This window comes from Podarcis vaucheri (genome assembly GCF_965113315.1).
Source record: "Podarcis vaucheri genome assembly, contig: HAP1_SCAFFOLD_262, whole genome shotgun sequence".
Lineage (NCBI taxonomy): Eukaryota > Metazoa > Chordata > Lepidosauria > Squamata > Lacertidae > Podarcis > Podarcis vaucheri.
The window spans coordinates 1,320-7,500 of NW_028118684.1; the positions used below are offsets into that span (position 1 = coordinate 1,320).

The following is a 6,181-nucleotide window of genomic DNA, read 5'->3' on the forward strand; positions in this document are numbered from 1 at the left end:
TTTAATTTCCAAAATACTATAGGTTCATAACTGGATTTGTTCTCACAACAGCCCTCTGGGGTAGCCTATAATTATATACCCATTCCACTCCTGCAGGGTGCTAAAGGAGTCAAAATCCAGCCCATCGGCCAAACTCACATGGCTGGAACGTTCCCGTCCTGCCTTATTGTGAGAGCGCACTGGGCCAAAGAGAGCAAACAAAATGTGTTACGCCCTGTTTCTGCAGCGCAACGAACAGGTTTGGCAGGAGCAATTCTGGTTCATTTACTGGATAAATACTTCCAGAGCAGTCCACGGGAAACATTTTGGGAAGAAGCCCTGGAGCATGAAAGCATAACAGAAATTTAGGCTACCTAATTGTTCTTGCATTCAAGCACAAAAAAGACCTTCCCAAATCTTGGTTGAAAGCATTCTATGAGATGTAAGAGTCATTAATAATAAGGATCATGTTAGCAAGGAGAGCTTGTGCCAGTGATGAACCCCAAGAGCTCTTGCCTCTCAGGCAAAACATTATCTAGGCCAACTAGCCAAATATATATTTGCATGCAACAGTGAGCATTTACACGTTAACGGATGTCGCATGGCCACCTGGATGTGCTGATAGCACAACTGCTCTTTCCATGGTGCTTCCCCAGTTACATTCTGATAAAAAGGATGACTGCAATAGCCTAGCGAAATCTGAAAAGGTGCGTCTAGTTTTTAAATACGCACTGGCGCATAGTGGGATCACTGTCTAGGTTGTGGTGTCTTGGTTACAAAGGCAAACAGAGCTTTTCTTTCGGGATGCAGTCACAATGGGAAGTACACTTTGCAGGGCCACAAAGCAATGCAGTTCTTCAAAATGGAAATTTGTTCTATGTATACTTTCCATTAAGGATCCTTGCTGGTTTGGCCAGGAGCAGCTGGTGGAGTGATGCTTAAAAGCTACCTTCCCAACACCAGTGTCTCTGCCACTTAGCCAGGAAAGTGCTGGGCAGGTGCATTAGCAAAGCCAATCTTGCACTTCCTCTGATGCCCCCGCTCCCAGCCCAGTCTTTGCTGCCACCTTGCCCCATCCTTGCAAATGGCTCGGCTCCAATTGCACTAGCCGCTCCTGAGCTTGTCAAGTCTTTTCAGTTATATTATCTATACAATCTATTGGAACTTTGCACCTCCTGAATCCTCACAATGCCCCTGTGATGTTGGTTAGGCGAAGTTGATAGTGACTTGGCCAAGGCCGTCCATTAAGCTGAGAATGGATTAAATGATCTAGCTCATATTCGGTATTTTGTTAAGCTCAAACTGGATAGGTCGGTTGGTTAGAGCGTGGTGCTGATAATGTCAAGGTTACAGGTACGATCCTCATATGGGACAGCTGAATATTCCTGCATTGTAGGGAATTGGACTGTATAATCCTCAGGGTCCCTTCCAACTCGACGATTCTGGGATTCATACTGGCACGGCTATAAAATGAGAGTGTTACTCTGAATAGCTTTTGCATTGTTCAAACATAGAAAGAGGCCATTCAATTGAGATTACATGTGCTCCTTCTTACTAAACAACATCTTTTATCTGTGTGAACAAACTGCTTACAAGAAAGGTTACATTCAGAGAGACAGTTACTTTCCAGGATGAAAACATTTGACTCGCCCTTCCCTCTTCTTTTAATGGACTAAAGGAATGCATAAGTAAGTGTACATAGTCCTCTGTAAAGAACAGGGCTGTGAGTCAGAGCTCATTGCCCTAGAATGCACAAAGAAACATATTACTTGGTCTTTTCAAAGGTGGTGAACTACTCCTGCAGAAAGCAGTGGCACATATTGCTCTGCTCCTGAAGGCATGCATATTAGACACAAATTCTGGAAAGTAGGGAGTAACACTGCTTTGCACAGGTACAGAAGCTGTGTGTGCGTACAAAGACCATGAAGAGGAATTAGGAGTGGAATGTATTGAGCATGTGCAAAAAAGTAATATAGCCACATACAAGTGCCCACAGCATGAGGGGAAAGGGATTTGAAAACAGAAACTTGGATTTGGTACCTCTCCCAGTAAGTTTCCGAGCACAATTGGTGTTGACCTTTAAAGCCCTAAATGGCCTCGGCCCAGTATACCTGAAGGAGCATCTCCACCCCCATCGTTCTGCCCGGACACTGAGGTCCAGCGCCAAAGGCCTTCTGGCGGTTCCCTCACTGCGAGAAGCAAAGCTACAGGGAACCAGGCAGAGGGCCTTCTCGGTAGTGGCGCCCGCCATGTGGAACGCCCTCCCATCATATGTCAAAGAGATAAACAACTACCTGACATTTAGAAGACATCTGAAGGCAGCCCTGTTCAGGAAAGTTTTTAATGTGTGACATTTTAATGTATTTTTAATCTTTGTTGGAAGCCGCCCAGAGTGGTTGGGGAAACCCAGCCAGATGGGCGGGGTACAAATAAATTATTATTATTATTATTATTATTATTATTATTATTATTATTAATCCATAGACTATGAATTTCTCTCTCTCTTTTTTCCTACTTGCATAGTAGACAAGCAAGATACTTAGTCCTGAATCACTTGTGATTGGCATTTGCTTGTTTAAACACGGTGAGAAGCCTCAGCCGTGAAAAGTGAAATAAGTCTTCAGTTGTGTTAAGATGTATTCATGTGTGATTTGTTTACCTCTAAATGAGACGGCATGTGGCAATATTGTCACTTTTCCATATGTCTCTTATGAACAATTTCAAGTTGGGAATGTTGTTTCATTTTGAGAGCTCTCGGTTGCTTACTCTTTCCTCATGGTACAAACGACAGAACACAGTTCTTCTGCCATGTGTGCAAATATTCATGCATGGAATACAAAGGCCAGTTTTGGCAATTATTAGATTAGGGCTTTCCTTAACCATACACTAAGACTAAAATGCCATTATTATCCGCGCTGTGATAGAAGACGGCCACTAGAATACGACGTCTTTTAACAAGAAGAGGCTAACTTTGCATTATTTTCCATTATTCTTACTCTCTTTGTCATGGAATGGAGCCATGCTGTGCCATTCTGTTCTGGGTATCAGAGCATGAGCTTGATACACTGGAATTTGAATGCCTCATATTCTGAAATGGATAATGGTTGTACTTGATTTCTTTCACCTCTCGGTTTTTAGCATTTTGATAGGCAAGTGCCACTTCACCCCTAAGGATCTCTGTTGACCTTTAGCACAGTGGGGTAGTTTTAGTGATGGATTTATTCTTATGGTCTCTGCTATCCTGGGCGGAGGTGGTATATGAAAGCAAATGTCTTACATATTCACTGTAGCATTCTGAATATTTTGCAATTTGCTAATATTTCTGTCAGCTGCCAAACGGAACTGGTAAAACAGTGTGCTCACAAAGCAAAAAGGATAGACTGCCTTTATTCTACACCATCGGCGATTTAAAACACATCGTTAGAATTTCACTGCTAATTTTTCCCATGCTGACATTACGGATAACACTGAGTTAAGAAACGTAGCCATTTAAAAGAAACGATCAACAAACAACCAGGAATATGTGGAACAGAGATGTAAAATTTCCAGAACAACAATGGGATGAACATTTGCCAGGGGTGTGTAGCAGGGCTGTGGAGGCTGACCAATGTTTATAGGGAAAAACTGAAATATATGCAACACTTTATAAAATCTAGTTTACTGCTGTAAGAAAATTGTTCTGTTCAGTATATTTATAACATTTAGAAGCGTAAATGCCTTAATTTTATTCAAACAATAATTACAAATATGCCCATGGTTACTGACACAATAGCAAGCTGCTGCACTTTTAAGACCGCAATCCTAAACAAACCTAGCAGAGAGTAAGCTCCACTGACTATAGCAGGGCTTATTTCTGAGTAAACATGCCTGGGATTATGCTGCATGGTATCTTAGTTTTGGCAAGATGGTAAAATAGGAATAAAGCAACTCTTGAAAATGGAAACCATCAACACTGTAAGTATTCAAAAGGAAGGTTTTTATTATCAGCTCCACAAAAAGCAGGCTGGATTCGGAGAACACCACACTTGGTTTTGCACACTCAATGAGGTTGTGTTTCTCAAATAGCAGCCCATTCTGCCTCATAGCCAAGCTTGTTTGAAACCACATTGAAGGCTGTTTTTTATATGGCACTGCAGTCTTCCATTCAGAGGAAAAACAAACAAACACAGTGCATGCTTAAGCTTTGGGCATGGTTAAAGTAATTATTTGAAATCTGGTCAATATTTAGAGCTCAGTATCGCCATACAGAAACTTGTGTTTTAGAGAAATGCCCAGAAAACAAACACTTCTATTATGTAATTAAGGAGTGGCGATACATTTGCTTCAATAAAACTGGAGAGTTAAGCATATTTAGTAGTGACTAAGCACCAATGAACTCAATGGAACTCGCTTCCGAGGAGATATGAATGGGATTGGGGCTGCAAGTGTCAGAATAACTGGACAAAATTACTAACCTGATGCCATAATAGTATTTATGGCTACAATCCTAATTCCCTCCAGCCAATAGGGAGTTTCAAGGCAGGGCAATGGAAGCCTTTGTATCCAGGGCACAGCAAAAAAAACAAACCAACCCATTGCTCTTCTGTGTTTAGCCAGCAGGCTTCAAATGCAGCAGAACATCTGCCATTCTTCACCTCCCTAGCCCCTCATTAGGATTGCTCTGCATCCCAGCAAATCATATATCATTGAAAATACTAGCATAACTCACATTTATTTCTCTGATCAGAATCAGTGTCTGAAAGATTCATGGCTTCTGACTTTGAACTTTCACTTTGACCTTCTCATGGACTTCAGAAAACGGAAGGTTTGCATAAATTGAAACAAGTTCTTTTACATATTGGTTCCTCCCTTCTCCCCCCCCCAACTTTTATCGGTTCCTTTCATTTGATACAAACGGTGGAATAACCTGAGCCGAGCGAGAAGCAAGACGTATCAGAGGTTATCTTGCACCACCTTGTTGCATGGCAGATGGGACTCCTTAGACTTGAAGGGATTCCAAACTCTGCCACATTCCAAAATACTATTCCATTAATGGATTCTAACGATGTTGCTTGTTTAGCATGCCAGACCAATGTAATAACTAATTCTATCCCCATTCAGGAAGGAAGGAAGAAGATTGGTTTCCTAATATGTGCTTATCAGTAGTTCTCAAGATTCTCATTTTCCCACTCAGGCTGGGGAGTGGCAAGGAACCCACCCACTCCCAATAGTTCTTTCATTTCCTGGATTTGCACAATGTTTCCACCATCTGCCAGTGGTGGACACACACCCACATAGTGGAAGAGGTGAGCATGCAGGCAGGGGCGCAGACAGCAGCAGGGTCCTTCCAACTGGTCTCTGCCACCGAGAGGCCACTGCCTCACCTAGATTCATACCTGCTGTTAGTGGTGTCCTTTGGCTGAGATGCATGGTTCTGCGGCACTCTCTCTCAGCTGAGATCAGACACAATTATTATTATTAATCATCATCATCATCATCATCATCATCATAACAACAGGTGCCTTTCCAGTTGAATGCCCAACAGCTAGTGAAGACTTCCTATCATTTCAGCAGGCGTTTTAAGAACGTTTTCTGAGTTTATTGTACATTTCTAACCTTACTCAACGCTGCTTGCAGACTAAGATGTTGAAATGGTAAATAAATGATGTTTGCTCTACTCCTAGCTCAGTGAGACAAGAAACAAAAAAGTGCTACCACCTAGAATTACTTCCATTTCCCCTACTGCTGCTGGCTTCATAGATATTTTTTTAAAAAAAACAACAACCAACATAAAGGATTGGTTTAACATACAGGGTATGTATACATTTTTCTTCCAAACGCCTCATTCCCTCGGGGGAAATCTGAGGGGTGAGAGCAGCAGGGGAAATCTGCTGGTGGGCAGAGACAGATCTGATGATAGTTCTGGATTAACTAATCTGGAATAAAGAAGACTCCGCTTCAATTTTCACCATGGCTGTCTCAGATAAGCATTCCCCATCCTATGCAAGTCTACTCAGAAGTTAGTGGCGCAGAGTTAGATGAGGTTACTCTCAAATAATAAAAAACCAAGGGGTTTTTAAAATATACAATAGACCAATACAGTTACTGTTCTAGAAATCAAGTGAAAGTAATTCCTTTCTGACTTTAGCGGACTACCCACACACATGCAGGAAGCCTGACAATTCATTCTCAAGACTGCTGGAGGATGGGAATTCTTTTCTCA

General features: G+C 41.9%; 1 long non-coding RNA gene across 1 annotated transcript in view; it reads right to left on the bottom strand.

Annotated features, from left to right (window-relative positions):
* Window positions 1-432: 432 nt before the first annotated feature.
* LOC309524471 overlaps window positions 433-6,181 on the bottom strand; it is an 18,566-nt gene continuing 12,817 nt past the window's right edge. Inside the window, exons 5-6 of the long non-coding RNA XR_014215938.1 lie at window positions 5,355-5,411; window positions 433-1,442 (exon numbers count right to left, since the gene is read on the bottom strand). This is a non-coding gene — a long non-coding RNA (uncharacterized lncRNA). The remainder of the gene's footprint in view (window positions 1,443-5,354; window positions 5,412-6,181) is intronic.